The sequence below is a fragment of the Hippocampus comes genome, unplaced genomic scaffold (assembly GCF_001891065.2).
Source record: "Hippocampus comes isolate QL1 unplaced genomic scaffold, H_comes_QL1_v1.1 scaffold345, whole genome shotgun sequence".
Lineage (NCBI taxonomy): Eukaryota > Metazoa > Chordata > Actinopteri > Syngnathiformes > Syngnathidae > Hippocampus > Hippocampus comes.
In genome coordinates, this window is record NW_017805538.1 from 1836562 (window position 1) to 1852118 (window position 15557).

Sequence of the window (15557 nt, forward strand, 5' to 3'; positions counted from 1 at the left end):
AGGGGTGGGGGCGGGGGGGGGATATGGACCCTTTCATTCTTGGATAGTGGGGAGATGGAAGTATGGACTGTCTATTCTCCAAAAAGAAAAGTAACAAATTTGTTCAATGACACCTCTTATGCCAATTAGCTACTAGCTTTTAGTAAACGTAGCATGAGTTGAAATGCTCCATATACTTTGCAATATTTCCCCTTTTGTTCAAGTCACTTTTTAAATAATGTACAGTACACCACATTGTGATTGTGTGCACCACATCCCAGTCTCTCATCACAAGTCGGACGGCGCTGTCTTCCTATTGGTCAATGCCGAAAAACCAATCGACAGACGACATATAGTAGGACATGTCACACTATGCCGTAAGACGGACAAAAATATTGACATGCAAGACTTTCGCCATTATGACCATGAGGCATCGTTGAGTACCGGTATGTCACACGACGTGGGCTACGATGCATCAAGACAACGCAAAATTGGCTACAAGCCACTACATTTGTCTGCCACACATCTGCCACCTTCACACCTCATAAGGCAACGACAGTTCACTAATTGCAGCAGCACAAGCTCATAAGAGCCAAAAAAGAGCAATGCTCAGTTTTAAATTTCACTCCAAGAGGTTGGATTTGCATAGAATCACCATCAATATTACTCAGAACACTTTTGATTATGCTACCTAAAGACGACCTCCATATATTGGAAACTTGTCTTATGATGATCCTCATCATTATTCAGAACCCTCTGAGCACGATTCTCTTTTATTTTTTTCAAGGAAACATTTGCACTGCAAACTCTCTGTGCATGTGTGCCTCATGAAAGCAATACAGTATTCCACTAACCTGATTGGCATCCAACACATTTATCCCTCCTGTTATTTAAATTTTTGAAGTTGAAACATTACAAATAAAGTTACATGTAAAAAACAAAACAATAGAATGTTTTTTTAAGCATTCAAACACTGACCCACAAACATTTTTTGGTGTAGCAAAAAAAAACAAGAAAAAAAACAAGTTCAATTAGTTAAGCATGGCGCAACGATAATAATTAAATGAATGTACAAAATAATACACTTTATATAAATCTAAGATTTAAGTCCTAAGTCACTTTAATCCTGAGCTGCTGTAGTTCCACTCCAACAACCACTGACAACATCAGCTCGTCTCAACAGAACAACACTGACGAGCATTGTGTCATGCGGAGCAGTTGCATCTTTCAAACTTGAGCCGCTCCCCCTCCCATCTGGCACAATTCATACAGTATGCAAAATACCGCTTGCCGCTTAGGAGCCCTGAGGTTGGCGGTTGAAATTGTGAGGGTTGGGGAGGGGCCGGGGGGGGGCTCTTGGGGTGTCATCAGGAAAGACTGGGGGATGTCTGGCACTGCCCACCACCGTGAGATAACCCAACTACGGCACTACTGGGCTTTCCCCAGTGACACAAACGCTCCACAGCCAAACGAATGAGCGCGCACACATCCACACACACACTTCCAAGTGAAGCTGACTTGGGCAAGTGCACTGCCAAAAGTGAACACACACAAAGCCTTTTTCAAACAGGCTATATTTACACTGCATGTTTTAAGTGAACATTTTTTCTGCTCTTTTGGAATATGTGTGACGGCAAGATAGCGGAAAAAAAACAAACAAACATGGAATGGTATCAGGCCTCTTCCAAATGTGGAGAAAATACTGACACAACAGATATCTGCCAATGTGAGTGCAGCATAAACACACAGACCGGAAATACCCCAACCATGCTAGCTTGATGTCATCGCAATGCACACATTGTACATACATTAGACATACACACCTGCCTCTGCCAAAACGACACAAAATAAAATAGAAAGCATAGCTTTATTTACAGCCTATATAATTCTAGCATTAGTGGGATGTGAGTGAAAAAGTGCACTCTATAGTTACTTTCATTTGAATCAATGATGGGAAGAGTAAGCTGAGGCCATCCAAAAGCTTTGTAATGTTTAATATTTGTTTTATTGCTATTGGAGTTATTTACATACAATTTGGCCGTGTTTACTTTGAATGTAAAGACACTCTTCTGATACGCTACGCATCACTAATAATATATATATATTTTTAAATCTGACATCGGCATGAAACTGAAATTGGGTTGTTGGACCTGCAGTGTAAATCCAGTCTTTGTCAACATGTAAACTTGCCACTCTGCTCACCTCAAGTGTCAACTTTGTTTTTTTCATTCCGAGCTGCATTACGTCACATCTCAAAGTAGCATGAAGAACATCACATCAGCTCCACTATCACTTTCTAAAACACGCAGCCTCACAAAGGAAGGCAGCACGTCTGCGCATGAACATCACATTGAAGGCCTGCATGCATCATCTCATGACTCGCACATACTCACTTACAGGATCATCAGTGCATCAGCGTACAAAGATGGGAACAACAAAAAAAAAACTCCAACCCAGTTTCCACATGTTTAGATTCTTAGATAGAAGTCTGCAGGTGAAAGTGTAGAAGAACTCCAAATGTGACGGTTGCAGATTGGTGTTTTCCCTACAGAGGCACGTTGGATAGTGAGAAGCAGAACAGATGGAGGAACAATGTCAGCCATTCCCCTGTTGCAAGCACCCGCATGTCCACCAATCACAGGGAGGCTGTGTCACAATGAGGCACGCAGATAACGGCGGGAGGAGTCGGAGACCTGCGACGTTCTCCAAGGCACGCGTAGTCAATGCATGCACAAACACACCCACACCCACACCCACCCACCCACACACCCACCCACACACACACACACACACTCCGCACTTTGTTGGTGCCACAACGCTCATCCGAATATTCTGGCTGCTTCCCACACACACACACACACACACAAACATCTGAATGAGTGTCCCCTGTGTGGCCGATGAATCAACGAAGGGCGGGCGGCCGCACAATAGAAGCGCACAATGGGAGGGCGGCAAGGGCAGCTGTAGGGTGAAGGATGGTGCTATTACGACCCGAGGCAGCAGTGGTGAACACCTGGCTACAGAGCGCCACCGTCTCTGTCCTCTTTGTTTCAGCCTAGAAGAAGGGTGGGGGTAAGTTGGGGGGGGTCAAGCAGAAACAGAGGAGACGTGGCCTATAAGAGTACGCAAGAATAAAGAGGAGTGTGGCTCAGCTCAAAGGGAGGGACGGCGAGTGTATGTGTGTGTGTGTGTGTGTGTGTGTGTTGGGGGGGGGGGCATTAACGTAAAGTTTTATGTGAGGTCCTCATTGTGGCGGCACACTTCAGGCCGCTGACTCGGAAAGAGACATCTTTGCCTTTTTTGTTTGGTGATGAACAGGATTTAAAGGGACATGTTATTGGAGAAATTACTTTTTAACTGCTTGTATACAAGTAGTTGGGTCTTCGCGGTGCCTGTCCAACCATCAAATGGGAAATGAAACCATCAAGTATATCGTCTTTGAAAATAATGTCTTGAAGCAAGCCGTTCAGAATTTTGCAGAACTGTGACGCCACCATTGCTAATTGACATCAATGCTCTAGAGCAGGGGTGGGCAAACTTTTTGGCTCAGGGGCCACATTGATTTCTAAAATTTGACAGGTGGGCCGTCGGGCCAGCACAAGATATGGTACATATAAAAACTGCATATGTCAACAGTCCATACCAAACATCAACAGAACAAAAGCATTTAAGTATTAACATACTTTGTTTAATGAGAACAGTGAAACAACTATGGTGTCTGTCCTGTATGAATGTCCAAGTATGTTAACAACATACATGTGTGACAACACAAGCAACAAAGTGCAACAACATATTGCCCAAAAACTGTTTAGAACACAAAAACTGCAGCATACAGTACAGGTATATAAAAATATACAAAATATAACAAAGTTCGGACTATTTGAAAAAAAAAAACGCCTGAAAAAAACATCCAACGATTAGCTCGGATCAAGATTCTTTATAGCCAAAAGGATAGAAATGGGCCAACAGGAGCATTCTCGGCAGACCTACTCATCCTACCAAATCTGGAGACATAAGTTTGCATACACACACATACACATACATACATATATATATATATATATATAAACACATAACTGCAGGGTGTAAGATGCTGGCAGGGTAAGCTTACATGGAACGCCATAACCAGGTGGCTGGCATAGTCTACCGAAACATCTGTGCAGAGTATGTTACTGAAAACCCCAAGGTCAAAATGGGAAACACCTCCAAAGGTGGTGGATAATGACCGAGTGAAGATCCTGTGGGACCTCCAGATACAAACTGACACGATGGTAATGGCGAACCAACCAGACATCGTGATCATAGATACAGTGAAACTGCTCTACAACGAAATCATGTTTGCGGCAAGAAATTTTTCACAACAGGGGTTTTTTCGCTGTAGCAAATTTGAGCTCAGATGTAAACACACACACACACACACACACACACACACAAACACACGTAGCAATGCAACGTTCGTGCTGCGTCTGAAACTAACAATAACAAGTACTTCCTGGACTACTGCGCATGTGTAAACCAGTGTGGTGGTTGCTGTTGCCGTTTCCGAACGAAACAGTAGAGGTCGCTGTTGCATTAGACTTCGTTGTAGTGAATCTCTTTGCGAGGCAAGAGCAGAAAAAAAGATTTCGTATAACGCAACAGGGTTTTTTTTTTCGTTGTATGGGGGGCAGGAGAGTGGGAATGGTGTTAATGCATGAAGATTTTTTGACATTAGGGGGTATTTTCGTCCATGTAGGTTTCGTTGTAGAGGAGTTTCACTGTAAAGGGCAGAGGAAAGCCGTTGTAGTGGATGTAGCGGTCGCAAGCGATGGAAACATCAGAAAGAAGGAACACGAGAAACTGGAGAAATACCAAGGGCTCAGAGAGGAGCTGGAGACAGCCTGGAAGGTAAAGGTGACAGTCGTGCCTGTGGTGATCGGAGCACTCGGGGCAGTGACCCCCAAACTGGATGAATGATTGCAACAGATCCCGGGAACAACATCAGACATCTCAGTCCAGAAAAGCGCAGCTTGCTGGGAACAGCAAGGATACTGCGCTGAACCCTCAAGCTTCCTGGCCTCTGGTAGAGGACCCGAGCTGAATGGGGGACGGACACCACCCGAGGGGTGAGATGAGGATTTTTTTGTTTTTTATGAAGCTGGACCAGTGAAGACAATTTAATTTAGCGGTGACATCAACAAATGTGTCACTTTCCGAGTTTAATGTAGTGTGTATGCGTGTGTGTGTGTGTGTGTGTGAGAGAGAGCGTATAATATCAACAACTGTTATTGCTGTAATTTATATTTTCCTCAAAATATGCAGGAAAGTCACTGCACACACTTCGAATTCACCTCAATTATTCACTAGTGTTGTTCAGCTCTCCACAAAAGACATTTCGATAAGTTTCTTAATGCATGGGGTATGATATGACTTCAGGATGTAATGACTTTAAAATGAGTCAGCTCGATTCACTGCGATGACCGCTTGATGCGATATGCTACAGTTGTATCTTTTGTCATCTTTATTCATATGCAAAAACATGTCAAAGTTCTTCAAGGCCAAAACTATCCAAGTTAATGACATTTAAAGAAACAACAAATCATCAGCAATGTCAAACCAATTATTAAGATCAGGTGTACATCTCATTAAAAAAAAAAAAAAAAGATTCCACACCTTTCTCGGTATATGGGGTGCAATTCAATTCAAGGATGCAACAATTTGAAAATGTCACAACTCCATTCGGGTCATCAAATCAAAACCGATTTTTTTTGTTCCTCCTCAATTAAGCACATCTTGCTCTCCCTGAATCTTAATTCTTCTTCACTTTTATGCTTCCGACTTTGTAGGGACAGTATCAATGAAATGAGGGAAGAAGCCGCACATTTCTACTGAACAAAACTCACCCATAGACCTTGTTTTTTGCTCAGCAAAATGCGCAGCCACCAGCATGACACACCCCTTCCCCGAAAGGCAGCACGCTCCCCTAACAAGAGCCACATCTTGCGTTTCCAAATTATGCACATTTAATCTACATGATGAATTATGCATGCACCATATAGACATTGTCCAGCACATGTTGAACCTGAGCCTGAAGCTGGGCAGAGTTCCGCAGCTGTGGAAAACTTCGTGCCTGGTCCCCGTGCCCAAAACCCCCCACCCGAAGGAGCTCAACAGCTACAGACCGGTGGCGCTGACGTCTCACCTGATGAAGACGCTTGAGAGACTCGTCCTCGCCTACCTGCGACCGCTGGTGAGCTCGTCACTGGACCCGCTGCAGTTTGCCTACCGGCCCGGCATCGGCGTAGAGGACGCCATCATCTACCTCCTCCAATCGGCGCTGTTACAGCTGGAGAAGGCTGGGAGCACTGTGAGGATCATGTCCTTTGATTTCTCCAGTGCCTTCAATACCATCCAGCCCAACCTACAGGGGGACAAACTGCAGCACCATCACCTCATATCATGGATTACAGATTACCTCACGAACCGCCCACAGTACGTGAGGGCAAAGCGCTGTGAGTCGGACAGGCTCCTCAGCAGCACCGGGGCGCCACAGGGGACTGTCCTAGCTCTATTCCTGTTCACCCTCTACACCTCGGACTTCAGCCACATCATTCTAACCTGCCACCTTCAGAAGTTCTCTGATGACTCCGTGATCGTCGGCCTCATTACAGGAGGAGATGATCGGGAGTACAGGGGACTGACGGAGGACTTTGTGGACTGGTGCCTGCAGATCTATCCCGGGAAAACTAAGGAGTTGGTTGTGGATTTCTGCAGGAATCAGTCCTCACCTAAACCGATGAACATCCAGGGTACGGACATAGAGAGGGTGACCTCGGACAAGTACCTGGGTGTTCTTCTCAAAAATAAACTAGACTGGTCTACCAACACGGACGCTCTGATCTGACCTCAGAAAACGGAGGTCTTTTGGGGTTCAGGGGTCACTCCTTAAGACCTTCTATGACTCACTAGTGGATTCAGCCATTCATTATGGCATTGTCTGGTGGTCAGGCAGCATCTCAGCCCGGGACAGAGACTTGACCGACTGGTCATGAGGGCCAGCTCTGTCCTGGGCTACGCCCTGGACACTCTGGAGGAGGTGGGCAACAGGAGGATGATAGCTAAACTGGAAGCTATGATGGACAGACCCTTCCACCCCTCCAGGCCACCCTGACAGGACTTGGCAGCTCCTTCAGCCAGAGACTGATACACCAGCGCTGCAAGAAGGAGAGGTACCGCCGCTTGTTCCTGCCGACTACTGTCAGGCTATTGAATAGGCAGACCTGAAAACCTGGACTCAGCCCCACTCACCCATTTTAAATACCACAGCCACCTTATGCAACATATATGCAGTTGCATATATGTTTATACAGTAGCTTCTATTTTATTTTTTATATTGCATTCTGTACTGTGTACAGTTCATTTTTAAATTTATTTTGTGCATGCAACTACTTCATGTTTTTCTACATTCATCCGTCCAAATTTTGCTGCTGTAAATTGCGAATTTCTCCGTTAAATCAAGGTTTTACTCTTATCATATCAATGTGGAGAAATAATTTTTCTTTTCCATTCGGATTTTTTTTTTCCATTTGGTTAACTACAACCTTTTTGGTTGTAGTTACCGAATGGATGTTTGTCGTAAAAAAAAAAAAAGATCATCAATTGGTCACCTTACATGTAGTGACATTCATGCAAATTGACTCCCTTGTGCAGTAAACGACTCAGACTTGAAATGCAGATTTTTCATAGCACATGCTATATGTAAATCCCCGATTCTTTCAAAAAATAAACTAAAATGTTTTTTAATCAATACCCTTCAATAAAAAGCAAACAAAATTAACCTTTGTTCTTGAAAACATAAACAAAATCTAAAATATAACGCAGCACTCCAGCAACATGACAGATAGGTTGCCTCGTTTTAATTAACCTTAATCGGCAAGGAAAATAAATCTGTCTACACCAGCATGAGGCTTCTGGCCTACCTTGTTACAATGTCAACCCTACACAGAAAAGCCTCTTCGATGTCACACTTGGGGATCGAGAGGTTTTTCAATCCTACAACCGTGGGATGTTAATTATCATGCCACGGTAATTGTTTGTTAAACTGTAATTATGAGGAAGTCAGTAAAAAATGACACACTGAAAAAAAGCTGTACTAGTAAAAAGAACTAATTCATCTGGACAAGCTAGAGAACATACTGAAGGTAGTTGATCACAACAGCTGCACTCTACATGAATGCAAATCCGTATCAGTATGTTGCAACCTATAAATGGCCATCATGTCTGTGAAACTCAGTGGCGAGTTTTTTTATATGAGCGATATCTCCAGGAGGTGGCGCAACGCCCATCCTCATCGGAAGGCGTGAAATTAAATAAATGACACGCTCTAACGGACAAGACTCAAACGGCCGCTTTTTTTAAATCCCCGAATCAGCACCGAATGGCACGAAACGCTGTGACGCCCATTCCCGCGGGGGATTTCGCAGCTTCCCCTCAATGTAAAGTCTAAAGTAAAATGCCGAGTATGAGCCTTTTAAAAGATTTTTCCGTTCCAAAAGCAGCACAAACAATACAACATTAATGAGTTCCAATGTGCACATTGTCATCCATGTTTAACGGCATTTTAAGCAACCACGGATTTCCTAGCAATGTTTACCTCACTCGTGATTACATATATTGGTCTATAGGTGGGGTTGGGGGGGGGGGCGTTGCTTTTCTAGACACTGCAGCACATGAGATTGAAAGGACTAATGGATTTGTTAACGCAGTCACTGCCGGCAAGTTTCAAAGCCAAACTCCCCTAATACAACGCCAGACGACACAAATGCGGCCCTATTTTGAGCCTACAGACATGTCGCAAACAAAGGTAGTGTTTCATAACTGATTTTGATCTGTCTTGAAGCATCGTAACCCGTGTTGTGTGATACTGTATACTCAGTGATTGGTCATGAGGCATCTGGGTGATTAAATACAGAAGCTTGCGGTAAACATTTTTGCAAGCGAATACCGCATTGACTTGAATGAGAGGTCTACGGCCACAGAGCGGACAGTCATGTCAGTCATGAAATTACTTTTACACTATTTCATCCATGGTAGATATGAAACTGTACATATGGCTCAATATTGCCATAAAAACAAAATATATGCACTGATAAAACTGCATCTTTGTCTTGACGATGGCTGTGTCTGACTATCTTAAACCCAGAAAGTGATTTTTCTTCTTGATGTGAAAGCTTCTGTGCATTTGATGGGCTCCACTTTGCTTTGTCGCCACATCATGACACAGCAATCCATATTGTGATTCGCCACTTGAGAAATGTTATGGCGGAACCTGACATGCTGGAGTGTGCACCGTGCACCGGGCTCATGGAAAAGCAGCAGGCAGTCCAGGGGTCTAGTGGTTAGCCCGTCGACCTCACAGTGCAGAGGTCGTGGGTTCGGTGCCGGCTCCGGCCTCCCTGTGTGGAGTTTGCATGTTCTCCCCGTGCCTGCGTAGGTTTTCTCCGGGTACTCCAGTTTCCTCCCACACTTCAAAAGCATGCACGGCAGGCTGATTGAACACTCTAAATTGTCCCTAGGTGTAAGTTCAAGCGCACATGGTTGTTCGTCCCTGTGTGCCCTGCGATTGGCTGCCAACCAGTTCAGGGGGTACCCCACTTACTGCCCGAAGACAGCTAGGATAGGCTCTAGCACCTCCCGCGACCCTTGTGAGGATAAAGCGGATCGGAAAATGGATGGATGGATGGAAAAACAGCAAAAATCTATTTGTTCCCGAATCAGCCACACTGCCAGTAAACGGCACTGTGGCACAATCAACAGATAGTCCCACATGGCGGCCATGCTGGTATGGGCAATTTTCCCATTAAAGGTAATGGAAGGTGGTGTCATCGTGAAAAGGTCAAAGTCATCTGATATCCAGTTTACAAAAATAAAAACAGAAAATGCATGACAAGGATAAAAGTATGAAGTTGAACATTGTTATTTAGCAAATTCCATCGGTTATCATGAACAATATAATATTCTGAGAGTGAAGCTTGGATGGGCACTTTCTTAGTCTGCACAAAGCAGTGAAATAAGTGGAGATGAAAGATCAGAGAGCATGTTTTGGGATTCTAATTTGTAATAATAGAAAGCATATTTATTTCTTGTTTTGCACTTCGTTATATTTAATCCTTGTTTAAAGTATTTGTATATGTATATTGTATATGTCCAAAATTTCTCAGAGCGATCAACTGGTTCCACTGGGCTCCTTTCTTGTAAAACATCGTAAAAACATTATACTGTACTTATGTAATTGATTTCTGTCTACCTTCTATGTCAACACTGCTCAGTGTCTCCAATTCATTTTCTGAAATTATTTGTTCACGCTACTTGTTTTGGTTTCAACAGGCTTTGAACATACTTTGCAGTGGACTGTTTTCACTCATTGTCTGACAAACCCGAACCAATTACAATTTCTCGATCATTATTATACTTTGCCCACTGCTGTCAATAATACAAGAGTACCTTCTTATATTGCATTTGTCCACAAGGCTCTCTCAACAGACCATGTCCACTTTGACTATTTTCTGGTGACTTGCAGCCAATAAATGTTTTGGGGTTGTTTGTACGGATGATATTTGACATACTTTTAAGAAGGGGTGGGATGAAAGACGTACCATGAGGGATGGTGAGGCAGCTGCAGACGCTCCCTCTGTACTGCCAAATCGCAATGCTCACATCTTCCGGGGCACCTGCAGGCTCGCAGATGCTGCAATGCATTAGACATCATAGGGTCACGATCACCAGTGACAACAAATAAAAGACGGGACATATTCAAAACAAACAACGTTACTTCTAACACATTTTGTACACTTTTAAAACCGATGCAAATTCGGCCTGTGGAAGAGCAAAGGTGCTGCTTGTTGGGAGCGCGCATTTTGCGTCCACGGTCACCGCAAACCAAACCGTCACGACCTCCCTGCAGCTTTCCTACACGACCGATTGACATCGCTTTAAGCTAAAGCTCCAAACGCCTGCTTACCCGGCAGGTGGCTGTCGTGAGGTCCTTTGCCAAGCGCTTCCATATCAAGGCAACACATGTTTCTGTCACATTGTGGCGACGCACAAAACATCCGCTTTGGAGCGTGACCCAGCCTCAGTGAATGAAGTTAACAGTAGTAACGACACCACTGGACTTCAAGCTTTGTTTCAAAATAAAGCATATGACGTATCGCTCTCTCTCGGTTAAACGACTGTGTTAGATCTTTTTTTACTGCTAATACGCAACAATAATCGACCTAGTTAAGTGTTTTTTTAATTATGTTTTGTAAGGTTTTTCAAACGTTAACACAATTTTATGGAATTGTTTTTTTTCCAAACCGGAAACGACACTTCAAGAAAGAGATTGGGTGCCAGGAAGCGAATACAACTCGCAGCGTGCCACTGGGCCCCCAAAATAAAGGGTTCACGTAAACAATACAGGACAAATAAAGGTTATCTTATCTTATCTTATCTATCTAATCATAACTTCAATATTTTGTAGTGTATTCAATTCAATACTGGATAGGTTAAACATGATTTGCAAATAATTGTATTGTTTTGTTGGACAGATAATCTTATTCATCAATTAAAACCTAATGGTTGTAGAATACTAGATTAAGTTCCGTTTCTCATGTTAATACATGATTTATATATTTTTGGAGTACTATTATTATTATGTAGTATTTTTAAACCTCTTTTAAAAATTTGATTCACAACTTTTCAATTGTTTTTCAGAATTGTCCTATTAATTAACACCCTTTACAGAAACAGACATTTGCTCTGTTTGTTCTTGTCCTCTACGATTGCCTGGCAACCAGTGTAGGGTGTACCCCACCTACTGTCCAAAGACAGCTAGGATAGGCTCCAGCAAGCCCACGACATTTGTGAGGATAAGCAGGTTGGAAAATTGATGGATGGATGTTCTTGTCCTTGATTTATTTCAAGACACTTTTACCCCCAAAACTATAACAACCCCGTCAAATTTCGAACAACCTCTGGATACTGTGGAAAAGTTGGTTATTGTGTGATTTGTACAATATTTGTGCTGTTTTGAATTCGCCCTAGTTATACAATTTGAGAATGTTTAATTTGATAAAAAAAAATGGATTAGTTCGAAATTGAACAGTTCATAATTCGTACAGCTCCTTTATGTAGATTATTAAATATTTGTTTTGTAAGTTTTACCACATAGCTCAAGGCAAAATGTCAAGTATGGCAGCAATATACCGGGTAGTGTACGTAAAGATGCCTTATTTCGGAAATCGTTGGTTTTATACAAGATACCTATAGCTTTTGAGATTTTTCTTTTAACAGTTTCTACGTGTGATTTCCAACAGAATTTTTCACCTGTAATGGGAATTTGATATATAACAGCGCTAAATGGAAGTAACTGTTTGTACTATTGAATGCTGACCGTACCTTTGAATGCTGACCAATTATTTTGCGGATAAGCAAAGTTGCACTCGTCTGTACTCTGTGTAGCTGCTCAAAATGCTGATTGCGCTGGCCTTCACCACCTCCCAACAAGATAAAATGAGAGTGCAAGACGCGGAGGGGGAGAAGGCTCCCTTGACAGATCTGTGAGCGATGTCCCTCCATGTTTTTTTTCTTTTCTTAAATAAATCTCATCATTTTTTATAAATACTTTCGTTGTCTTGGTTTCTCTGGAGAAGACACACTGACAAATTTGGTTTCATTTGCTCTTGCTCTTTGACTAAGATAGAAAAACCTTTATTTGTCTCACAATGGAGAAATTCCCAATTTACAGCAGCAAAAGGGAGAAATAGAACAAATGTGTGTGTGTGTGTGTGCATATATATATATATATATATATATATATATATATATATATATATAAAACAAAAAGTATATTAATATAAATTATAAAATATGAATACAGTATAAGCATATTAAAAATGGATGAGTGGGGCTGAGTCCAGGTTTTCAGGTCTGTCTATTCAATAGCCTGACAGCAGTCGGCAGGAATGAGCGGCGGTACCTCTCCTTCTTGCAGCTCGGGTGTATCAGTCTCTGGCTGACGGAGCTGCCAGGAGGGGGTGGGAGGGTCTGTTCATCATAGCTTTTAGCTTGGCTAGTATCCTCCTGTTGCCCACTTCCTCCAGAGTGTCAGGGAGCAGCCTAGGACAGAGCTGGCCTTCCTGACCAGTCGGTCCAGTCTCCCTCAGGCCCGTGCTGAGATGCTGCCTGAGCAGCAGACTTTGCCATAATGAATGGCTGAGGCCACCACAGAGTGATAGAAGGTCTTAAGAAGTGACCCCTGAACCCCAAAAGACCTCAGTTTTCTGAGCAGGAAGATGTCCCTTCCTGATCAGAGCGTCCAAGTTGTTAGACCAACCTAGTTTATTGTTGAGAACACCAGACCACGAAGTCCTCCGTCAGTCCCCTGTACTCCCGATCATCTCTGTCCGTAATGAGGCCGACGATCGCGGAATTGAATTGATGATAATTTTGACCTGGTGTTGAATTTGCTGGGTACCAAAGATTATATACTTTGTTTTGTTGACATTCAAAGAGAATTTATTAATGTCAAACCATTTCAAAATATATTTAATTAATTCTCCACAGTATTCAGAAGCCACACACGATTTTCTCTGAAGCAGTATAAAATTGTGTCATCAGCAAATACAACTTTTTTTGTTTAACTTTAGAGACACAACTATTGAAACAGAGAATACATACCTTAGGACTGTTAAACTGTACATACAGTTTTTGCTGGAGGGATATGCCCTCCACAGCATCCGGAACTGAAACAAAATGTAGCAATTCTCATTTCATTATTATTCAGAAGATAAAAATAAGTTGTATCATGGAATATGGGACAAATGAGGGATTATAAACAAAAAGTATTGTTAAATTCTTACATAATTAACACTTTGCAGTACAAACAAATGACTCTCAGAGGGTGAAACGCTCTCACAATTCATGTCTGAACAAGTGACTGATTGTTGAAGTACCAGGATCTTCTACAATAGATGCAAAGACTCTATGCAACCCCCCGGGCGTGTTTTTCCAAGGAGAGGCAGGTTTTGCCGAGTTGCATGGGTTCTTCCCCGGCGACAGCAGGTGGCTTGGGGCTTTTGAAAGACTGGGTGAGCTAATACAGCAGTTTTAAGGTTCCTGCTATTTATTAACAATTTTATATATGTAACCAGGTGAACCATATTTGGACTGTTGTGGTGAATGCTGCCTCATTTCAAAAATGTAGCACTGTCACTTTCAGAACAGCGCGGGGTTAAGTCCCATGAAAACACCAAGTGTGGGTGAGACTCAAACTAGGAAGTGAAGAGAGGACGAAATGCCCACGAAGATAGTTGTGCATGCATACATTTTTTCATGTTCAGTTGGTAAGAAAGACCACATAAAAAGTATTTTGTGTTTGGTTAATTCCTTCCACAAACCTGGCAACATATAGGTCTAATAGGTTCCACAAAAGTGGATTTCCTCTCATGAATTCAATATTTATGAATGATTGTGTGACTGTAGCGGCATAGTGGTCGACTGGTTCGCACCTCCGCGTCACAGTGTAACGCTGTATGGACTTTACAGGGTCTTCCTGCGCCTGCGTGGGTAACATACCAACTTGATCAAATATTCTTGAATGTTTTTGGGTTTTTTTGTCAATATCCAGATCAGAAAGGGATTAACAGCATTGATTTTCTGGACGTTTTTGCTAATATTTACCCTTTTGACACGGTCTGGGAACAAAGCAAATGATGTTTGAATCCTACAAACGTAGACAAGGATAAAAGGTTAAACAGTAGTGCTTATTAATAGAAAAGCGGAGAACCTAAAAAGTACAGACAAAGGCCGCTGGCAACAAAGAGCCAAGAAAACATGGAATACACACAAAGCGCTTGCAAAAGGTGAAGTAATAGTTAAACCAGAATACACTAGAAAAGGAAATAGCAAGAGAATCCAATTCACACGAAAACCAAAACTGAGGAGGAATTACAAGATCCAAAAGTACTTCCAAAAATGAGATCAGTACGGACAAGAGCAAACCATGAGCATGGACAAAAGGTCTAGAAAACAACACTTGAAGCAGAAACAGTGAGGAAGGTTAATAACCCGAAAGAGTGCAGCCGTCATCTGAGTCCTTTTATAGTCCAGCAACTGCAACGAGTGCCAGGTTTGCCACTGGGGGGGAACGCCCTCCACTCCAGCCGGGCTGAAACAAAACCAAACAGATCAAACCATGTCACCTTTTGGATAAATTTGAAGTGTGTATTCTGCTCATATTTAGTCATGATGTATAACTTTCACATGCACGCAGCGATAATCTGTGTCCTTGAAGCAATCATCACTTAAAATTGGAACACTCCCTCCTGGAGACCTTGTAGAGACGCACAGACATAGGGATGCACCAGTTGATACAAGCTAAGAAACGGTTTAGGAGAAATGAAAGTTCTGATGTCACATCTTGAGTTTCGCTCCCGCCCTTTTGATGATATAAATATGTGGTGAATCCCTTCCTTCTTTGCACTCGTGACCACCATAGCCATTGTCTGTAAGCCGCGGGTGCCCGGAATATTCTGTTATTAAAAGCTTCAAAGAAACTG

At 42.6% G+C, this 15557-nt stretch overlaps 1 protein-coding gene across 3 annotated transcripts in view; it reads right to left on the reverse strand.

Moving 5' to 3' along the window:
* LOC109520919 (probable ribonuclease ZC3H12C) overlaps positions 1–11092 on the reverse strand; it is a 19499-nt gene extending 8407 nt beyond the window's left edge. Inside the window, exons 1-2 of one of the 3 annotated variants that reach the window (XM_019878520.1) lie at positions 10979–11092; positions 10614–10705 (exon numbers count right to left, since the gene is read on the reverse strand). The gene's annotated coding sequence lies outside the window, so the exon portion shown is untranslated. Of the gene's footprint in view, positions 1–2372; positions 2741–10613; positions 10706–10978 lie in introns of those variants that run through there. The other 2 variants (XM_019878521.1, XM_019878523.1) reach the window with 2 other exon arrangements.
* Positions 11093–15557: the final 4465 nt, after the last annotated feature.